The sequence below is a fragment of the Polypterus senegalus genome, chromosome 14, assembly GCF_016835505.1.
Source record: "Polypterus senegalus isolate Bchr_013 chromosome 14, ASM1683550v1, whole genome shotgun sequence".
Taxonomy (NCBI): domain Eukaryota; kingdom Metazoa; phylum Chordata; class Cladistia; order Polypteriformes; family Polypteridae; genus Polypterus; species Polypterus senegalus.
In genome coordinates this window covers 457,543-479,402 of record NC_053167.1, presented here as the reverse complement: position 1 = coordinate 479,402, position 21,860 = coordinate 457,543, and the positions used below count along the sequence as shown (strand labels likewise).

Below are 21,860 nucleotides of genomic sequence, written 5' to 3'. Positions count from 1 at the left end.
GTGCCAGGCATTACAGACTAAAACATGGCAGAACATGTACACATGAGAATGGTTTCATTTCACAGGCCATTGAGTTCACATATGGTGTTTTCAGCCATCTTTGCTGGGCAATATCTACTCTCTATATATAAAATCCTAAGCCTAAAAGTACAACGATTTTATGTGACGTTTTTTGTCATGCTTTAAATCGGGCTTATTTTAAAACCTATATATATATATATATATATATGTTTGGTATCAATCTTTTCAGAGTTTATCGAATTTTAATGTGTTCGATTTTTCAGATTCTTATTCTGTTTTTAAATTATAAACTAAAATATCAAGAAAGTCGTGGTTTTTAATTTTAATAAAACATTATTATTTTAATAATTTAACTAAATAAATTACATTATTTTTGATCAAGTAAACTTTCCTTCACTATTAAAAACAATATCTAATCATAACACCAATGTGTGTATTTAGGTGATTTAGTTAGCTGAAGGTCGAGTTACGATGACCCACTGCATACCACTTTAGTTTTCATGTGATTTTTCCTGTTATTTAAATGAGTCATTTTTAAAAAAAGTTTTTTCATCTATAAGAATGTCAGTTAAAATAAATGGATTGCTTATTTAGTCTCTTATAAATACTCATCGAGCGTAGTGGACCTCAGATTAACGGGAATACTCCAATCGGTAAGAGAGTAAATATTTTATTCTCATTTAATGCTTTTTACTCTGTTAAATAAAAATTAATTTTTCTTTTACATATTTATAGAATTTTGTGATTTTGACTCCAATAAATAATAATTCTTGTTTTGTACATTTACAGATTTGACTAATATTCTGGTCGCAACTGGGGCTTGGCCCCCCTATTCTTATTATACTCTTACACATGCTGTGACTAATGCTTAATTCAGCATTTCTTTCAGTATTTCTGGCACAGCTTTGCACTTTGTATCCACATGTTTACATTCTTTGCCTTATATTTATCTCTGGTGTGTACTTCTCAATTGTGTACATGTTTATCGTGTAGCCATAGTTGGAGAATTATTAAAAAAAAAAAGTCAGATTCCCTGTAGGTGGGCATACCTGGTCAATAAATGTCATTCTGAGTCTCATTGTGATGTATGGCTTCCACTTGGCATATTATTGTTTTAGCTTTGGGTTGTAGATGCTCTTTCAAACTGTGTTTACTGACAGCGGTTTTTACGTATTTACGTTCATTACAGAAGATTATTTTTTCAGTGTCATCTGAGGGCTTAAAGATCGTCAATATTTCATACTGGTTTGCGGCTTTGCCCTTTATGCAAACTGATTTTTCCCAGATTCTGTAAATCTTTTAATGATGTTTTGGACTTCATAGATGGCGGAATCCCGAACTTCTTTGCAATCATACTTTGAGAAATGCTGTTTCTAAACTGTTCAACTGTTTGCTCACGTAGTTTAGTACAAAGTCTCAAACTATGCTTATATATGACAGAGCCTTTCAGGGAAGCTCTTCATCATCTCATCCCTTTTTCCCATCCACTTTCCTTGGTGTTGGTAGCAGCAAGTCAGACCAGATGTCCCTGTCCTGACCTACAGATTCCAATTCTTCCTGGGACATTCCTAAGCATTCCCAAGCCAGCTGAGAGGTATAATCTCTCCAATACGTCGTGGGACCTTCACAGGGTCTCTGTCCAGTTGTAGTCATCCGGAGCAGCTCTAGGGGGAACCAGCTGAGAGGCATTCATACACACTGGACATAAAAATGTCCATCGTGTCCTGTGTTTGCTGTAGGGTCTCTGCCCAATGGGACACACCAGGAGCCACTCTAGAGAGAGGTACCTTTCAGACATTTTTACTTCACTGGAAATATAATCCCTCCAGCGTGTCCAGAGTCTGCCACAAGGTCTCCACTTGGTGGGATGTGCCTGGCACAGTTCTGAATTGGGCATTCTTATGATATGCCTCAACCACCTCAAGTGGCGGAGCAGTAACTCTACTCTGAGGCTCTCCTGAATCTCTGTGCTTGATAACTTAACAAGGAGCATCATCCCAACCACCCTGTGAAGAAACCTCATTTCTGCCACCCGTACTTGCAATCTCATTTTTTCAATCATAACCAATCGACTAGTAAACTGAGAACTTTTCTCTTTTGATTTGGCTCCCGCTTCACTAGTATAACACCTGTGGAACAACGTCTGATGCTCCAATCCACTTATTGAACTCATATTCCCTTTTTCCATCACTCATGAACAAGACCCTGACACACTCCTTGAACTCCTCCACTAAGGGAAGTTGTTCAACCCTCAAATGGAGCGAGAAACCCATACTTTTCCAAGATAGTACCATAACCTCAAATTTGGAGGTGCTGACCATCATCTCCGTTGCTTCCTACTTGCCAGTGAATCTCTTGATTTGTGTGCCAAAGATCACAGTCAGAAGACACAAAGCCAACATAAAGCAACAAGGCCACCCCCAACTAATTACCTTCACATCCTCAGCTATGCCATGAAGGGATGCTCCTTTTTAGACAGAAATGTGAAAGGCACTATTTAGATAGATAGATAGATAGATATGAAAGGTACCATATGATAGATAGATAGATAGATAGATAGATAGATAGATAGATAGATAGATAGATAGATAGATAGATAGATAGATAGATAGATATTAAAGGGACGCCCCTGCTGCTCATGTTCCGGGGGAGCCACCATGGGCACTCCAGTACCTCCCCCGGGACGCTTGGTGGCAGCCTTCATGGCTGATGGTGATTCCCCAACCACCCGCAGAGCTCCATGGGAGATGGAGTCCTCCACAGCCTGGTTGGGGGCTCGGATGGCCGCTAGGGGGAGCTGCATGAACTCAGCAACCTGGCTGGACGAATCTTCAGCCCCACCCGGAGATGCAATTAGGACCAGGTGGTCAAGCACCTGGAACACTTCCGGGTAGGTTATAAAAAGGGCCAGCCACCACCACTCGAGGAGCCAGAGTTGGGAGGAAGGTGACGAAGGAGGAGTGGTGGTAAAGGAAGGAAGAGAACTGTTTTGTGCTTGTGTTTAGGGGACTGTGATTGGGCTGTGTGACACGGGGAAGACATGTCCCACAGCCGAACAAAAATTAAGTCTTTGTGTTTTTTTATACGTGCCTCTGTATCCATCTGTGTCGGGTCAGGCGCCTATATAGCGCCTTTGTTACAATAGATAGATAGATAAATACTATATGATAGATAGATATGAAAGGTACTATTAGATAGATAGATAGATAGATAGATGTACTTTGTCTCCAAGGTTTTACCCATTCATGATGATATCACCTATTCATACGTGATAAGAGCCAAAGTTATTTTTGACATAATCCAGACGTAGATAGGCTATATATTCCGGCTTTTGTGAAATTGGAATTAGCATACTGTATATTCACAAATATATTTTAGTTTCATTAGGTAAAACATTATGTCATGCCTTTGTACTGTTTTCAATTAAAATGGCTAAAAGATCTTTTACGAATCTCTGTTTTCTGCTGTTGTCTTTATTTAGTTGGCATTTCACATATTTTCCCAGCTTGCTTAGAAATAGGGTTGTACTGGAAGGGCAAATGGTTATTTTTCTCCCTCTAGCTAGTTCTGCTATTGAACTTTAACCTATTGTTAGAAATGGTAGTGCTTGAATATAGACATTTGCACACCTCAGTCTGCACAAATTACAAGCAAGTACTGTGGAATGAATGGATGCAGTGTTACCTTTTAGCTGTTCTTCAAAACAGATTAAACTGAAGAGTAGATTAATGCACAAAGAAATAGCTAGGCATGGAAAATGTTGCAGAGAAAAATTTAAGGACCACAACAGTATATCATGTCAAGAGACAACTGAGATTGGAAAAATTAAATAAAAAAGTGTTAACTCTAACTTATTTCAAAGATAGTGATTTCTTTTAGTTCTACTCTATCATTGTTTTCTGATCCCACACCCATCTCACCCCACCCTGCCTTTAAATTGAGCGAGGATGGATTCCCCTAAATGCCATGTCATAATTTTCACTAAGGTTGATTCTACTCGACGATCTGAAAATAATCCGATTTTTCAGTAGTAAGCATGCGACGCAGAGCAATACAATAATATTCAGTATATATTGTACAATATGTATTTGCAACTATTATATACTCACCTTGAAATTATTAGCCACACCTGTAAACCTGCTTATCCATATAATTATCTAATCATTCAATCATGTGGCAGAAGCACAATGTATAAAATCCTACACATTCAGTCAAGAGCTTCAGTTAGTGTTTACATCAAACACCAGCATGGAAAAAAGATGAGATCTCGACCATAACATGATTGTTGATGCCAGATGGGCTGCTTTGAGTAGCCAAAAGTAACTGTAGTCAAAGGTTTGAAATGTGGCACTGTGATCTGTGAGGTTTATTCCATACACATTATTTTCTTTTAAACGAGTAGCTGAGGCCATAAATAAATACAGCCGAATCCACGCAAACCAGATGGCAGGTAGAACCTGACAGGGTTCATCCCTGCGGCCCATATACTACCACCTGCTGTGTTGGGGGAAGAATTGTTCCTGAAGTATGTTTGTCTTCCATCAATCCATTATTGCGTCATCCCAACTAGGACAGAACTCAGGGACCATCCTGGTCAGGTTGTGTCTCCATCCATGCTCTCTATCACCAAAACAATTATTGATGGCGAATCGATTATTCATAAAGCTTCAATTGGTGATCTGTTTTTCTGTGTTAACCTCATATTATTTCATACTTCTTCTCAAACCAAGTGCTGATCAATGTAATCGGTGTACCATGAAATCATGCATTGACATAAGTTCCCCTTTGCTTGTATTGCAAAGTGTGATTAAATGAGTGATTTTTTACCGCGTTATGGAGCACATGCATCAAAGCTTCTCAGCTCTGCTTGTGCTAAGAAAAGGAAACATTTTAAAAATAACGTAACATGATTGTCAATGTAACCTTTTGTAAATAGTGCCTGGAGGATTCAGTGTGGAGAAGCTGTAAACTTGTGGATTTTTCTGTGAGCATTTGGTGGCAGTGACACAAACTCGCTTCCGTAACACTGCGTGCGTTAGCTGCGGAGCTCAGCTCAGAGCGAAATGAGGTGAATGGGAGGGGAGATGATGACGTGACTCCCCCACCCGCCTTAACTGTCAATCCCCCACAAACACAGACTCTCGGAATTTGCATAAGCACACCCCTTCACCTACAATTTTAACTTAGTTACAAAGTGATCAAAACTCTCGTTTATATCCTGCGTCCGCTCATTAAACTTATATCCTGCATTACCTGTGGGCATGACAAACGCCAGCGGCAGCCTGTCTATGAACTTAATTTAAACTTTAGGTTTACACCGTGCTTTGTTTCCAAAGTAGCAGCACTCATGAATATGGTTGTATATGTCACTTGCTCGGTTCTTATTGTTTCGCTGCCTTCTCAATTATATAATGCATGTTTACTTCAGCGATTTTTGGAGCTCCTCCTGGTTTTCTACGCACTGCGTTCACAGTCAGTTCACGTGATTACGTGGGAGGCGTGATGATGTCACACGAAACTCCGCCCCCCATGGCTTTCGAGCTCAACTCCATTACAGTAAATGGAGAAAAATAGCTTCCAGTTATGACCATTACGCGTAGAATTTCGAAATGAAACCTGCCCAACTTTTGTAAGGAAGCTGAAGCCTGCCAAATTTCAGCCTTCTAGCTACACGGGAACTTGGAGAATTAGTGATGAGTCAGTGAGTGAGTCAGTCAGTCAGTGAGGGCTTTGCCTTTTATTAGTATATATATATATATATATATATATATATATATATATATATATATATATATATATATATATATATATATATATATATATACAGTATATAAAATTATACTGTAACCACCAGGGGATGTCCCTGAGCCCTAAACCGCAGACACTGTAATATCCATCATAACTCTGAATTTAAAGATATTTATTTATCCACTACCCCTTTTTCAATAATCACCCATCAAAAGATCAATAATCAATACAAAATTCCGTTGATTCTTCCTCCTTCCTTCCTCCAAGGGTGTCACCCACTGCTTCCCAACTCTGACTCCCCAACGTGATACAACAGGCTCCTTTTTTAAGCGAGAAATGGGACTGCTTCTGGTGACAGCACACTGTGTGTTGGGAGTACTTCCAGGTCACGTAGAAACCAGTACCTCTTTCCGACAGTACCCTCTGGCGGCACTGAAGGACCCCGACAAGAGAACTACTTAATGGATTTAGATCTGGTTTTTTTCTAGAATTTGCTTGAACATTCCAGTTCATTTTGTGACTTCTCTCATTGCGCTAAGAATCATAGTTCACTTGCAGGAGCAATATATTCACACTAATCTGAGACGGAGGCTGCAGGCCGACTGGAGGGGGAAGCATGACATCAGGAGTGGGGAGTCGGTCTACCTCTGTGTTTTGGAGCATACTCTACCTCCGCTTAGCTAGTAATACCTTTTTGCTTATTGATTTTTAAAGTTTGTCCTGTTTCACCACTACATGGGCGGAGATGCGGGGGATGGTTAGTATAATAAATATATAATTGTGAGAGAAGGCCAGCAACTCAACCTGCCCCTAAAATGGAAGGATGGGTGAAGGCAGCTACTTAGCTACTTGTTCACACTGCCTTCCCCAAAACACTAGATGGCAGCTTCCCTAAAGTGTAGTGGTGTCCTGGGTTCCCGTCAGGGGGAGCTTTTTGAAGGACCTAGGGAGTCATGCTTTCCCTATATAGCCTGGAAGTACTAATGGATCACACAGATGGAAGCCCCAAAGTATTTCCTGGCTGATTAAAGAACTTAAGTTCTCCATCTGACCCAGAAGTTCTGGCAAGTCACATGGGAAGAGGAATAGAAGCACTTCCGGGTCAGGCAAAATTTAAAGAACTACTGAAGACCCAGCAAGTGAGTCAGAATCGGGTGGAGGTGGACAAAGCTTATTGCTGGTGTGGAGGAGAAGGTAGAGAGAGAGAGAATTGTATTTATTATTGTGCTTGGTGATTTACTACTCTGTGATGTTGTGGCTGTGGTGCGTTGGGCACTATTAAGAAGAAGAAGAAGAAGAAGAGGAATAAAACACTTCTTATTGCTTTTACTTAGTGTCCTGAGCATCTGTGTGTTGGGATTAAAGGGGCAACAGCGACCCCTAGCATCTTACTATATATATATATATATATATATATATATATATATATATATTTATATATATATCTATGATCTGTTTCTTGCAACTGAAACAGGGCACCATGGCGGATGTTAGCTGACCAACCACAAGTGTTACCTGGTAGGGAACCACCCATACAATCAGATTGTGATTCAGACTACGAATGCCATGAATGTAATTACACCGATCTACATGCTGTCAAATTAATGAACCACACACCATGGTGCATCATTAGAGGCTTCGCCTCTGGCGCTGATGTCCGAGGTTCGGTTCCCTGAGAGTGGGGGTGCAGTGAGTGTGTACGCCTGATGAGCCCAGGATTAGGGTGAAACACGTGTCGTGTACCCTTTGCATTATTTGACAGTAAAACTGTTTACACCATTCTATGATCTGCTTCTTGCAACTGAAAGAGGGCACCGTGGCGGATGTTAGCCAACTTGCTGACCAATCACAAGTGTTACCTGGTAACACCCATACAATCAGATTGTGATTCAGACTACGAATGCCATGAATATACAATATATATATATATATATATATATATATATATATATATATATATATATATATATATATATATATATTGTGGAAGTTGACCCAGACACAGACAGGCGGACACGTTCATCTCACCCACAATCACGTTTATTTACAATTAAAAAGTGCACCACAAAACCCCCAAAAGTCCCCAAAGTCCTGGCCACAACAATGCCTTACTTCTTCAGGCCGCCTCCTTGCCTCCTTTCTTCCAGCTCAGTCCACTCCGCTCCCGACTCTCGCTCTGAATGAAGGGAGGCGGTCCCTTTTATCCACACCCGGATGAGCTCCAGGTGCTCCCCGGCAATCTCCCGCTGACATGCCCCAGTGTGGTGGAAGTGCCGGTTGTTCTCCCGGAAGCTCTCCAGGTGTCCCTGCTTCTCTTCCCCCCAGCACTTCCTGGGGTGGTGGAAGTGCTGAGGTCCTGGGTCCCCAAGGCATTGGGGTGCCTCCTGGCGGTGACCACGGGCCCCTATAGGGTGGGGCTTCCATGCCCTGAACCCGTGGCCCCCAAAGCAACCAGGAAGGCAGCCCCCATGTGATCCCAGATGGGCACACACACACTTCCGGTCCTCCAAGGCGTCCTGGCCTGTTCGTGGCCCCTGGTATCCTCGACACTATATATATATTGTGGAACGTGGCCCAGACACAGACAGGCAGACAGCGATGGTTCACCTAACACACGTTTATTATACATTATTTACACAAGTGAAACACAGACAACCCCAAAACTCCCCCAAAGTCCAGGCTTCTCACAAAATGCCTTCCGCTCTTCAGGCCACTTCCTTTCTTCTCCTCCTGAGCTCCATCCTTCTCCGGTCCCGTCTCAAGCCACTGAACAGAGGAAGGTGGCCCCTTTTATAATCACTCGGGTGTGCTCCAGGTGCCTCCCAATAATCTTCCGCTGGCACTCTCCAGTGTGGCGGAAGTACCGGCTGCTCACTCCAGGTGTCCCTGGTCATCTTCCCCCCAGCACTTCTGGGTGTGGCAGAAGTGCTGAGGACCAGGGCTCTCCAGGCATTGGGGTGCCCCCTGGCAGTGACCACGGGCCCCTATAGGGTTTTGAGCTTCCAAGATCAGTTCCCGTGGTCCCCAAAACCACCAAGGCGGTCGCCCCCTCATGATCTGGAGGAGGCGTAATGCCTCCTCCGGTTCTTTCCGGGCATCCTGGCTGGGTGCCACCCCCAGCCACTTGCCACTATATATATATACACATTCCTAGAGCACTTAAAGATAGAAGTTCTTCATTTTACAGAACAAACTCCACATCTGAAGACACTGCAGTGATCTCAAAGTCACATCTACCTAATAAATATTACTACAGAGAAAATGTCCTCTCCTGCTGAGAATTAAGCTCCAGATTTACATTAAAGATAAGGGTTAATGGAGATCCTGGTTATCTGTGCTCCTCGATTCAATTTATTCTTAATAACTTCCTAAAACAGGAACTCATTGCAGATCTCATGTTTATTTTTGGTAGTCTAAAGAGTCTTCACTGTTGTGTCTTAATTACTCATGTGATTTACAAGCAGATAGAACACAATGCCTTACGATAAAATGTTAAGAGAGAGAGATTTCAAAACTGGAAAGGCAGTGAACAGGACAATTCCTAGAATTGGCCATCTGGCCAAACTGATTAACCGAGTAAGAAGACCCCTGGTCGGTGAGGTGACCAAGAACCTAATGGTCACTCTAACAGAGCTTCAGAGCTCCTCTGCTTAGGTGGGAAAAACCTGTGGATTACCATCTCAGCAGCACTTTGTCCATCAGGCTTTTATGGTAGAAAGATTAGATGAAAGGCACTTTGACATATGACAACCTGCTTGGAATCTGCAAAAACCACATTGGAAAGACCCTAAGAGCTTAAGGAAAAAGAGTCTCTGGTCTATAGAGACAACAATTGTACTGTTTGGGCAAAACTCCAAACACTATGCCTGGTAAAGACCAGGCACTGCTCATGATCTGCCTAAGACCATCCCAGTGGTGAATCAGGGTAGAGGCAGGATCATGCTGTGGGGTGCTTCTCAGTGGCAGGGACAGGAAGACTGGTCAGAACTGAGGGAAGAAAGCATGCAGTCAAATACAGAGAGTACATGTGACCTCAGTCTGGGGTGATGGTTTACTTTTTGGGGTAACACTGACCCAAAGCATACATTGGCACAAGTCTCTCACTGTCTTTGTGTGGTTCAGCTGACTAAAGTTAAACCCCATAAGAACATCTGTGGAGAGACCAGCTCTAACGGAGCCTGAGAGGATATGACAGGAAGAATGGGATAAACTGATCAAGTCCTGGGGTGTAAAGACTTAACCCAAGAAGACTCGAAGGTGGAATTGAGGCCAGAGGGGCTTCTAAGAAATACTGAATTTAGAGTCTGAAAACTTCTATGAATGAGAGATTTCAATTTTAAAAAAATATGCAAACCTTCTGAAAACATGTTTTTGCTTTGTTATGGTTTATTGATTGTCGATGGATAGGGTAAAAATGGCAAATTTATCCATTTAAAAATGAAATCTGAAAAAAAATAAAGTGAAAAGGGGTCTGGATTCTTTACGAACCCTCTGTATGAAAATGCACAATGTTTAAATACAAATACGTCGATAAACAAAAAGAGCAAACATGATTTGGACGAGCGCGCTCTTACACGTACTAATCCTGACTTGCCGTGCTGTTTCCCGATGATAGTTGGACGCTCCTCCCATCATCTCCTGCCACGTTGTTTGTATCGTGCTGCTCAGTTGGTGTTATTGATATCGCGTTGTAATCTCGTTTGCTCTGTAATGCACCTTATGATGCTGCACGCCGAGTATAAAATAAGGACGAATTGATCGCCTGTTATATGGCTCTCAGCCTCCTGTTCTACATTGAGGACATGGGGGCTTTTTTATCAGCGTCATCTGTAGGGGGCACTGTGCCAGTTACCTAACAAGTCTTTGCCAAGCTGGTGCAGATATTACATTAACACACTTTAATCTGATGAGAGCTTATTGGAAACAAATCCCATGCAAAGCTTTAAGCCCCTCAGCCCTGTCCTTTTAATTTAGGCAGGCTGAATGTGCCAGCAGGCGGTTAGCTGGAATAAATTAGAGCTCTTATGTAATCTGCTAGGGATTTCTCCCTCATTTTCGTTTCTATTAAAACCGATTAAACGACAGCCGACTGAGCACTTTGGGTGAGCTCTAGTTTTTGAGAAGACCATTGCAGGATTTCAGTAATGCGCAGTCCTGAGATAGTTTGTGCGTGCAGCTGTCTGAGGCATGTTGAGAAGGCAAGAAAGGATGCATCAGATTAGTTGGGTCTGACCACGAGAAAGGGGAGAAAGAAAAAAAATAAATAAAGAAGAGACGACAATGTGAACAAGTGGGACAGTGACTGAGAGGATTACCGAGCCAACATTGATTTGTTCATTCAGCCCAAATGAAAAGTGACTCCTCAGCTCTGCTTTTCCTTTAGCAGTAATCATCTTCAGTCCCACAGGACGGTGTTTTCTATCGACCTCCAGCTGAACACAGATGAGATCTGGGGTATGGTGGGGCGTATTGGCTTAGAGGGGTGGTGTTTGTGTACTGATGCACCTTTCAGAGCTGAGCAGCACATTTGAACAGCACACCCATCATTTCAACTGTTTTCACGAGAACAGATGGATGGCTTTTTTTTTTTTTAGGGTGTTATTGATTTGCTGTAGTTTGAAAACAAATGGATGTCAGTCAGGAGGATGGGATGAAATCTACTTCTTCTTTTGCTTTATACTATCATATGATCTTTAAAAAAACAGAAATGTTTTACAATTAGATACTTGCAAGGATATGGAAAAACAATACCCTGCAACTGTATTAGAAAATGTATGTAATCCTTATGACATATTAGAGGTCTTTCCCAATGTCCTGTTCTGTAGAAAAGAGCAGTAAGCTAATACGCCTTGATTATTTGAATCAGGTGAATGAATACCCGAGTCTGTAAATGTAAAGGCAGGCAGAAGTGGTATCATGTTTAGTGGCCTTAGTGAGTAAAAAGTACTGACTCTATACATATACATATCTCTCCATATATAAAATCTAACGTCTGTCTGCTTTTCACGAGAGAAATCATTAACAGATTTAGATTGGGTTTAAATTCTTTAATTTGCTTGAACATTCCACTTGATTTTGCGACTTCTCTCATCACACTATCACAGTTTGCTTGCAAAAGCGATATATTCGCACTGATCCAAGACAGAGGCTGCAGGCCGAGGGGAGAGGGAAGCGTGACATCAGGAGTGGGGAGCCAGGCGGGGCCCTTCTCACTCACGCGCCAGCCTCCGTTCAAGTCAGTCTACCCATCACCACGTTTTGTAGCGTACCTTGAATCTGCTTAGCTAGCGATACCTGTTGGATTATTGATTTTTAAAGTTTGTCCTGTTTCACTACTATGCGGGACGTTAGGAGTGGGGAGCCAGGCAGTGCCCTCCTCATTCACTCACCAGCCTCTGTTGAAGTTGGTCTACCTGTCGCCACATTTTGGTATGTAACTTGCCTCCTCTTAGCTAGCGATACCTGTTTGTTTATCGAATTTTGAAGTTTGTCCTGTTTCACTACTATGTGGGACATCAGGACTGAGAAGCCAGGCGGGGTCCTCCCCACTCACGCGCCAGCCTCCATTCAAGTTGGTCTACCTCTTGTGATATGTTGGAGCGTACCTTGCCTCCGCTTAGCTAGTGATACCTGTTTGTTTATCGAATTTTGAAGTTTGTCCTGTTTCACTACTATGTGGGACGTCAGGAGTGGGGAGCCGGGTGGGGCCCTCCTCACTCACGCGCCAGCCTCCGTTCAAGTCAGTCTACCCATCACCACGTTTTGTAGCGTACCTTGAATCTGCTTAGCTAGCGATACCTGTTGGATTATTGATTTTTAAAGTTTGTCCTGTTTCACTACTATGGGACGTTAGGAGTGGGGAGCCAGGCAGTGCCCTCCTCATTCACTCACCAGCCTCTGTTCAAGTTGGTCTACCTCTTGCGATATGTTGGAGCGTACCTTGTCTCCGCTTAGGTAGTGATACCTGTTTGTTCATTGAATTTTGAAGTTTGTCCTGTTTCACTACTATGTGGGATGTCAGGCGGGGCCCTCCTCACTCACGCGCCAGTCTCCGTTTGAGTCACCACGTTTTGGACCGTACCTTGCCTCCACTTTGCTAGTAATACCTGGTTTTATTGATTCTTAAAGTTTGTCCTGTCTCACTACTATACAGGCGGAGGATGGGGGGGACAACTAGTAATGCATATAATGTATTCATTGCATACAATATATACACATATACGACAACAACCGTTTATTTCTTCTACAGCCCAACAATCACACAAGGAATGCCTTAGTGGGCTTTAACAGGACCCCCCTGTGTTGACTCCCTAAGAAGACAAGAAAAAACTCCCCAAAAAATCCTTGTAAGAAAAACAAAAATGGAAGAAATCTTGGGAATAGCAATTCAGAGAGGTTGGATGTGCAATGGGTGTCATAAAATGGGGTAAGTACAACACACAAAACAGAACTCAAGTAATTATTTTCACAGAGCTAGATGGTGTGACCAATAGGGGGCGTTGCAGCACCCCAAACCTCAAATGCAACCACACAGACACAACCTTACAAAAAGGATTCTTTTCATGTAGAACACCACAAATTTTAATTCTTTCTCTTCTCCCTCTCTTGCATCTCCTCAGCTCTTCCCAGGCGAATGTTGCCTGTTTCCTGTCCCGGCTCTGACTCACCTGGATGTGGCAGAGCGGCACCTTTTTTTTTCTCGTACCCAGGAGTACTTCCGGTGCCAGGTCAATTGGAAGTCTTACAAAGTAGGGATCGCATCCCCTGGCAGAACCTACAGAACCCAACCAGGCTGTCCCATGGAACTACAGCTCCCATTATGCCCTGCAGATGTCCATGTGGAATATTACAGAGTAACTAAGTTTAATTACATTGTATTTACTGTGTAACACAATGTAATGCTGTGGTTAAGAACTCAATTGTAATTGTAAATCCACAGTTTTTGTAAGTATGTATGTTGTGGCATGTGGCTTTTGGTGGAGCCCAGCCGGGACGCCCAGGAGGACCGGAGGAGGGCTTGTGCCTCCTCCAGACCACGAGGGGGTGACCACCCTGGATGTGTTGGGGGCCAACCCTGTAGGGGTCCGTGGCCACCGCCAGGTGGAGCCCCGGTGACTGAAGAACCCTGGACCTCAGCACTTCCGCCACACCAGGAAGTGCTGGGGGGAAGAAGACTGGGGACACCCGGAGGGATTCCGGGTACGTAGCCAGCACTTCCGCCACACAGGGGTGAGTCCGCAGAAGATTGCCGGGAAGCAGCTGGAGCCCATCCGGATTGCTATATAAGGGACCGCCTCCCTTCATTCAGGAGCAAGAGTCGGGTGGAAGAGGACGGAGCTGTAGAGAGGAGTGGAGGCGGCCAGAAGGATGGCATCGGTGACTGTGAGGCCTGGACTTTGGGGAATCGGTGCTGGAGGCACTGGGTTGTGCACTGACAAAACTGTAAATAGTATTGTAAATAAATGAGTGTGTTATGTGAGAAAACGATGTCCGCCTGTCTGTATCCAGGTCCCGTTCCACAATGTATATATGACAGCTATGTTAAATATGTTTCGCTTCAGAATGAAGAATTAAAATTTAACAGGTAATCCCAGAAAATGCTGCAGTGTTAAATTTGTTAACCTGGGTTAACAGCCACTAGTGAGTAGGACCACCAAAACACTGCAAAGTCAGCCTCAGAGAAATTCATCTTCCACAGCTCCTGTAGATAAAATTAATGATTATGATATTCAGAAAAGGCTGATCACCCCTCTACTGGGGAAAACTGATATGACCCGTCTCATATATGAGGTGTGACACAAAAATAACCGGGCTGGGCTTGGGGGTTTTTCTGGAAAATTATCTGGAGGTTGGCTGGACGTGAATCCCAGAACTATATCCCCCTCCTACACGCCCTCTCAAACCGCCGACCAGTTAGGTATTTCCTGTGAATAGGCCAGTCAGTATTTGCACAACAATTGCTACACAAGTTGCCGCGACAATGTCGGGTAAAAAAAAGCGAACAGCAAGACAAGACAAGACAATGTTCCCATGCATAATGCTTTTTCCGTAAAGCAGTTTTTGACTGACAAAAACATTCCTGTCCTCGATCATCCTCCCTATTCATCCGATTTAGCTTCCTGTGATTTTTTTTACTTGTTTCCCGAAAATCAAAAGTGACCTGAAGGGATCACATTTTTATTCAATGGATTAAGTGAAGACAAAAACAAGAAGAAGCAAGCAAGAAGACTTCAAGCTCTGTTTCAATTAATGGAAGATACGTATGGAGTAGTGTAGAGATCAGGTGGGGGAGCATATGCTGTAATTCATCGATAAATCTTTTTCTTTTTACCAATCCGGTTATTATTGTGTTTCACCTTGTACACCACCAGGATGTTATGCTTAAGCCGGCTTATGTTCTTCTTTGTTCACTTTGGTTTAAATATCACTTCTGCTATATCCTCTTTCACTACGGTGGTCTCACAGTTCAAAGTTCTCTGAACTACCATTGCATGCCTTCTGCATTTACCTAAAAATAAAATAAAAATAAAACGCAATGGCACAGATGCAGACAACCATAAACAAATACAGATATATGCAAAATAGCATTTTTAATGCTTACCGATTTTACAGTTACGTGTAATTTTGCTACAACCTGATCACATTTGCTTCTGTGATCGTTACCCCACATAGGAACTACTTTTCTGATGCACTATCCTGTACATATACATGTTGGGAATTAGTATTAATAAACTCTTAATGTTGTCCACTGGTAAATAAAATGTCACTTTATATACAGTCAACCAGGATGTGGGTTCTGCCCTTTACTGACTTTGGTAATAAGGAAAATGGCTGGAAAAATAACATTACTACCTGTGAATGAGTAGAACGCATCACGTTTTCAAAAGGCACAATGTGTGAACTTCTTTTGACTAGAAAAACCAGCCTAAGAGGAGAGGTGCATCTCTGTTTAACAAGGTATTAGAAGAGGCAACTCCTATGAAAAGACACTGACTGCTGCGGAAAGGCAATGCACTTCTACGGGCTGAACAGTAATGTGCTGTCAATTCTTCATTTTCTAGCCCTAATCTACATTCCTCCACACGTTTTACAAAGCAGCGATTTACGTAGCATCCTGCCCACCTGATATTTTGCTTCTGTGAGCTCACTGAACCGTTGCACACCTGACAGTGTCACAGGAAAGCTGAAAGTATTTACTTTCCTCAGCAGTAGAAGCAGAAATGTTATCTTTTATAGTGCTTTAGAAATCCATGTTCCTCTCTCTGTCAGTTGAGTGACAGGTCCTAACTCCTTCGATGCTCATGAAAATCCTTAAATTGCCTCTATAGAGTCACATATCCAGTCGATTTAGAAAATATTCAGGCCTCTTGAATTTCTAAAGAAATTATTGTATTGTTGATTTAATTTTTAACAAATACTGTATGTTTGCTATTTGTGGTCAGCAATCTACACTTAATAACCCATAATGACAAAGTCAGTCAGTTATTGTCCAACCCGCTATATCCTAACACAGGGTCATGGGGGTCTGCTGGAGCCAATCCCAGCCAGCACAGGGTGCAAGGCAGGAACAAACCCCAGGCAGGGCGCCAGCCCACCGCAGGGCACACAAACACCAAGCACACACTAGGTACAAATTAGAATCGCCAATGCACCTAACCTGCATGTCTTTGGACTGTGGGAGGAAACCCACGCAGACACGGGGAGAACATGCAAACTCCACGCAGGGAGGACCCAGGAAGCGAACCCAGGTCTCCTAACTGCGAGGCAGCAGCGCTACCACTGTGCCACGTGCCGCCATAATGACAAAGTGAAAACATGTTTTCAGAAAGGTTTACAAATGCAATAAGAATCAAAAACTGAAATGTGTCATTCATAGAAGTATTCAGACCTTTACTTCAGTAATTTGTAGAAGTCCTTTTGGCAGCAGTTACAACTTTTGGTTTTCTTGGGTAAGTCTCCACAAACTTTGCCCTCCTGTATTAAGGCCATTTATTCCAGTCTTCCTGGCAGATTCTCTCAAACTCTGTTGTACTGAATGACAAGTTTCTTTAAATTGCCCCTCCACTGATGTTCTATGGGGTTTAAGTCTGGGCTTTAGCAGGGCCACTCACGGACTGTCAGATCTTGTTCTGAAGCCACTCCAGTGGTATCTTGGCTCTATGATTCAGGTCATTGTCGGGCAGAAAGGTGAAACATCACCCCGGTCTGAAGTCGTGTGCTCTCTGGAGCAGAGGTCAAGGACCTCTCTGTACCTGGCCACATTCATCCGTCCCTCAGTTCTGACCAGTCTCCCTGTCTCTGCCACATGATGGTGCCACCTCTGTGCTTCACTGCAGGGATGGCATTAGGCAGGTGGTAACCAGTGCCTGGTCTTTGCCAGACATCGTGCTTAGAGTTCTGCCCAAAGAGTTTTACCTTTTGTCTCATCAGACCAGCAAATCTTTTACCTCATGCTCTCTGACTCCTTTAAATGCCATTTTGGCAAACACCTGCTGTGTTGTACAGTAATATGCCTTTCATTCCAGAGTGGCTTTCAAGTAGCTACTTTACTATGAATGGATGGGTGTAGTGTTGCCAAGATGGTTATCTTTAAATAGGGTCTCCCATCTCAGCAGCTCACTTCTGAAGCTCTGTCAGAGTGACCATTGGTTTCTTAGTCACCTCAATGACCAAGGCCCTTCTTGCCCATTAAATACTTCCATTTCACAATTATTGAGGTCAATGTGCTTCTTGGAACACTCAAAGCTTTAGAAATGTCTTGATCCCCATGCCCTGATCTGTGCCTCACCACAACCACAACCCGCAGTGTGGATTGCAGGACTTTACATACTCAGGTACACGTGAGCCTTTCTAAACCGCCCAATCAATTCATTTTGCCACAGGTGAACTCCAATCACATTCTAGACACATCTCAAGCAGAGCTAAAGCAAGCAAGACGCACCTGACCACAAATTCAAGTGCGACAGCAATGAAGAAGAGAGTTCAGTTTTTGATTTTTAATACATTAGCAAGCCTTTCGGAAAACCATTTTCACTGTGTCATTATGGGTTATTTGAGTGTAGATTGAGTGGTAAAAATAGCAAATTTTTATCCACTGAAAATTCAATCTACAATGCAATAAAGGGGTCTGAATATTTTTTTTTAATTCACAGTATATGTGTTTTGTTGCTTGTTTGTTTAAATATTTTTTGTTTCAATGCCATTGCACGCAACATGAAGTGTGTCTTAAATTGAAAACTTTCATTTTCACACATCAAAGTTGAGACGGTGGGATCCAGCACCAGTGCCAGGGAAAAATCTGTCGGGGGCATCTGAAATTCTGAGGGGATGCAGTAATATTTTTGTTGAAACAAAGCCATGGGAACTTCCAACTGAACAATCATCTTCAGTCCCAAATGTGCAGTAACAATACTCCTCTATACATTAAAAAATCAGTCGGCTCTTAATTTAAATAATTTATATCTCATTAAGGCATTAATAACATGAGAAAACAGATTCAATATATTGGAAAAAACCAAGCTGTGGCACACAGATTAAAGCTATTTGAAGGACGAGATCCCTGAATAACTTGCATTGTCAAACTTGGGAGAGGCCCAGCGAAGTACTTGAAACTCCATTTAGAAGTCGCCATCTTGAGTGCTGTGTGCTCCTCATCCTCTTTCCATTCATTTACAGTTTTATTATCATTTCTGGGTGTAAATTTTGTTGTCAGATAACTTTTTGAATAAAGTTTATTATATGTTAACATTACCACCACACCATTTTGTTTTGGTTATGAACACTCATTTTAATGGTTCCACTTCTGTAATCACGACTGCGAGTTTCCTTAGCACTTTGGTTCTGACTTCTGTAATCACGACTGCGAGTTTCCTTAGCACTTTGGTTCTGACTTCTGTAATCACGACTGCGAGTTTCCTTAGTACTTTGGTTCTGACTTCTGTAATCACGACTGCGAGTTTCCTTAGCACTTTGGTTCTGACTTCTGTAATCACGACTGTGAGTTTCATTAGCACTTTGGTTCTGACTTCTGTAATCACGACTGTGAGTTTCCTTAGCACTTTAGTTCTCACTTCTGTAATCACGACTACATGTTTCCTTAGCACTTTGGTTCTGACTTCTGTAATCACGACTACTAGTTTCCTTAGCACTTTAGTTCTCACTTCTGTAATCACGACTACTTGTTTCGTTAGCACTTTGGTTCTGACTTCTGTAATCACGACTGCTAGTTTCTTTAGCAATTTGGTTCGGACTTCTGTAATCACGACTGTGAGTTTCCTTAGCACTTTGGTTCTGACTTCTGTAATCACGACTGCTAGTTTCGTTAGCACTTTGGTTCTGACTTCTGTAATCACGACTATGAGTTTCCTTAGCACTTTGGTTCTGACTTCTGTAATCACGACTGCTAGTTTCATTAGCACTTTGGTTCTGACTTCTGTAATCACGACTGTGAGTTTCCTTAGCACTTTGGTTCTGACTTCTGTAATCACGACTGCTAGTTTCCTTAGCACTTTGGTTCTCACTTCTGTAATCACAACTGCGAATTTCATTAGCACTTCTGTAATCATGAGTATGAGTTTGCTAAGCACTTTGGTTCTGGCTTTAAATTTTTTATTTTCCCAGTACTGACTATGTATTGGTTCTTTTTTGTAGCAGGTTAGTGTGAGTTTTAAAAAGCTGGTGGGCTTGCTTATGCCCCAAGTCAGCTCAACTTATACTTTTTCTTCTGGCATTTCAAAGTAAAGATTTTTTTTTTCCCCACATCCTTTTTCCTCTATGACAGAACATAATGGTATGGAGCAGATCACCTGAAAGGTAACTCCCTCTTTTGCCCTACTGTGGTATGAGACCTGGAGGGCTTTAGTGAGCACCGTTTTTGGATTGGTAAATCGTTGGTAAATTGGACATAAATCCTAAACCATCAAGTGCCACATTGGCAGCAGACACTTCCCTAATTCCTGAGAAGATTATGAATTCACCTTGAACTTGTTTGTATAACTCAAATATATCCCAATCACAATTTTGAGCAGGCACTTTGCTCAGCTTGGGAATCCTGTGGCTCATTGCTTAATTGCTGTACACTGCAGCCACTAGGGGTCAGCATCTCAGAATTGCTCAACCAATCACTAAGCCCATGAATACTGAAGGATGAAAACAACAGTTTTCATTTCATGCCATGTGCAGTGCCACTGCAATAGTTAAATGAAGACGAAATTAAATAAACACACGAAGAAATAAACAATAAAATAGACATGTTTAATTGAATATTTAAACATTTATGCTAATAGATCATTTTGTTGTTATTTATTTATTGTCATTGTTATTATTTCACAATACAATACATATTTGTGCATTTAATTATTTAAAATATTCTTTCATAGCAAGTGTAAGAATTAAGGACATATCCGATACAGATGAAAAATTCAAACAGGGAAGAGTATAACAGTGTTTATGAAAATTTCCAAAATGTAACCTACAAAAATAACTAACCCCTACCAAAAGATCCAGACTGTAAAATTAATCTTTTGGCTGACTGAGCAAATGTCTATGAAGTTTATCATTCGTTCACTGTCCTGCTGTGAGAGCATCGTGCAGTTACACAGGAGCGTGAAATAGAAGCTGTTTCTCCCTCTGTCAGCAATTGATTCATATTTTTGTCCTCCAGAAACAGTTTGAATCCCCTGTCTTTTTAGTAATAATATATAACCTGAAATTGTTTTCCAAATATAACACACGCGGTACATCCAATTTTTAATTTAACAGGATGGAACCCCTGATAACTGTTCCTCTTTTACAAAGGTAACATGGACACAATTGAGAGGACAGGCAGGATCTCTTCAGAGTCACAAAGTGCTTCAGCAGCGAGGACTGAAACGTCATCTCCTTTGCCTCTGTGCCACTAAATCTATAAGCTGATTATTTAATGTTTCGGCCATCTGAGGTGACTGAGGTGGCTCCAAATATTATCCTAATGAAACAAAAACCAAAATGAATTAATGAGTGGTAGATTAGAACTCAAAACACCTAAAAAGCAACTGGTAACGAATGTCAACAAATAAGATGATTCATCTCTGCAATGATGTATAACAGAAATGGGAATGAGAGGAAGACAAACAAATCAACTATCAATTTTTAATGAGACATCCAAATGTGCGGAAAGACATTTAGATGTCAAAAACCGAAGTTGGATTTACTGCCTTGTTAAGGGGAAATTGGCAGGAAGTGGGACAGAGGAAACAGATTGTGCAGAGTTGTGCTGTATTTAACTATTTTGTTGTTTTTCTTTGTGTTTGTCATTTTTTCTTCCTTTCTTTGCTTTGTTTTCCTTACAGCTTATTCTGTGGTTTTTATTTCCTCCCAGTCTCTTGTCCTTTGTTGTACTCTTTGAGCCTCTAATTAATTTACAGCCCTTCAGTGCTGCAGTCATTAGATCTGCAGTTACCGGAGGGTTATTAAAGACACCTGCTGCCACAGCCACCTTGCTATGACATTAGTTTGCTTAGGCAACTGTGATGTTCAGCTCTCCTTTACACTATTCTGTGTCCTGGCTCGGCAGGACACAGGTAAATAATTTTTAGAGACGAACTTGGGGTTTGTGTGTAAAAGGCAAAACAAAACAAATAAGATAAAATGAAAGTGACTGAAACCCAGAGAGGCAAGACTCAAAGTCAAAAATCAAGCAAGAAGTCAAAAAATAAATAAATAAAATAGGGCAGAAAGTCAATAACAAATGGAGTTTCCTTCTTTGTTTAAAGGGTTTATCCGCAGATGGGATACAGCTTGGATCAAACGCTGACATTTTATTTCATTGTGCCGATGAACTTGAGGTTATAGAAAATTGTATTCTTGAAATTGGTAATTTACACGTACTAGAAAAGTATTATAAGCACATGAGAAAGTAAGCATTGTTTTATACTAAGCATTAAGATATAAGAGTTAGGATTAAAAAGACCTATGTCTACGTATTCTTTATTATTTTTCTATGAACCAGAAAACACCAGTTTTTCATAAGCTAAAGGTCAGAGGTGCTAGAGAGTCAAAGAATAGGCCCCTCGCTTAGAGAAGGGAATGTGAACTCTTTAGCTGTAAATCGT

General features: G+C 41.8%; 1 long non-coding RNA gene across 1 annotated transcript in view; it reads left to right on the top strand.

Moving 5' to 3' along the window:
• The window catches only part of LOC120515043, a 551,425-nt gene that overhangs the window by 198,659 nt on the left and 330,906 nt on the right, over positions 1–21,860 (top strand). The window lies entirely within an intron of this gene.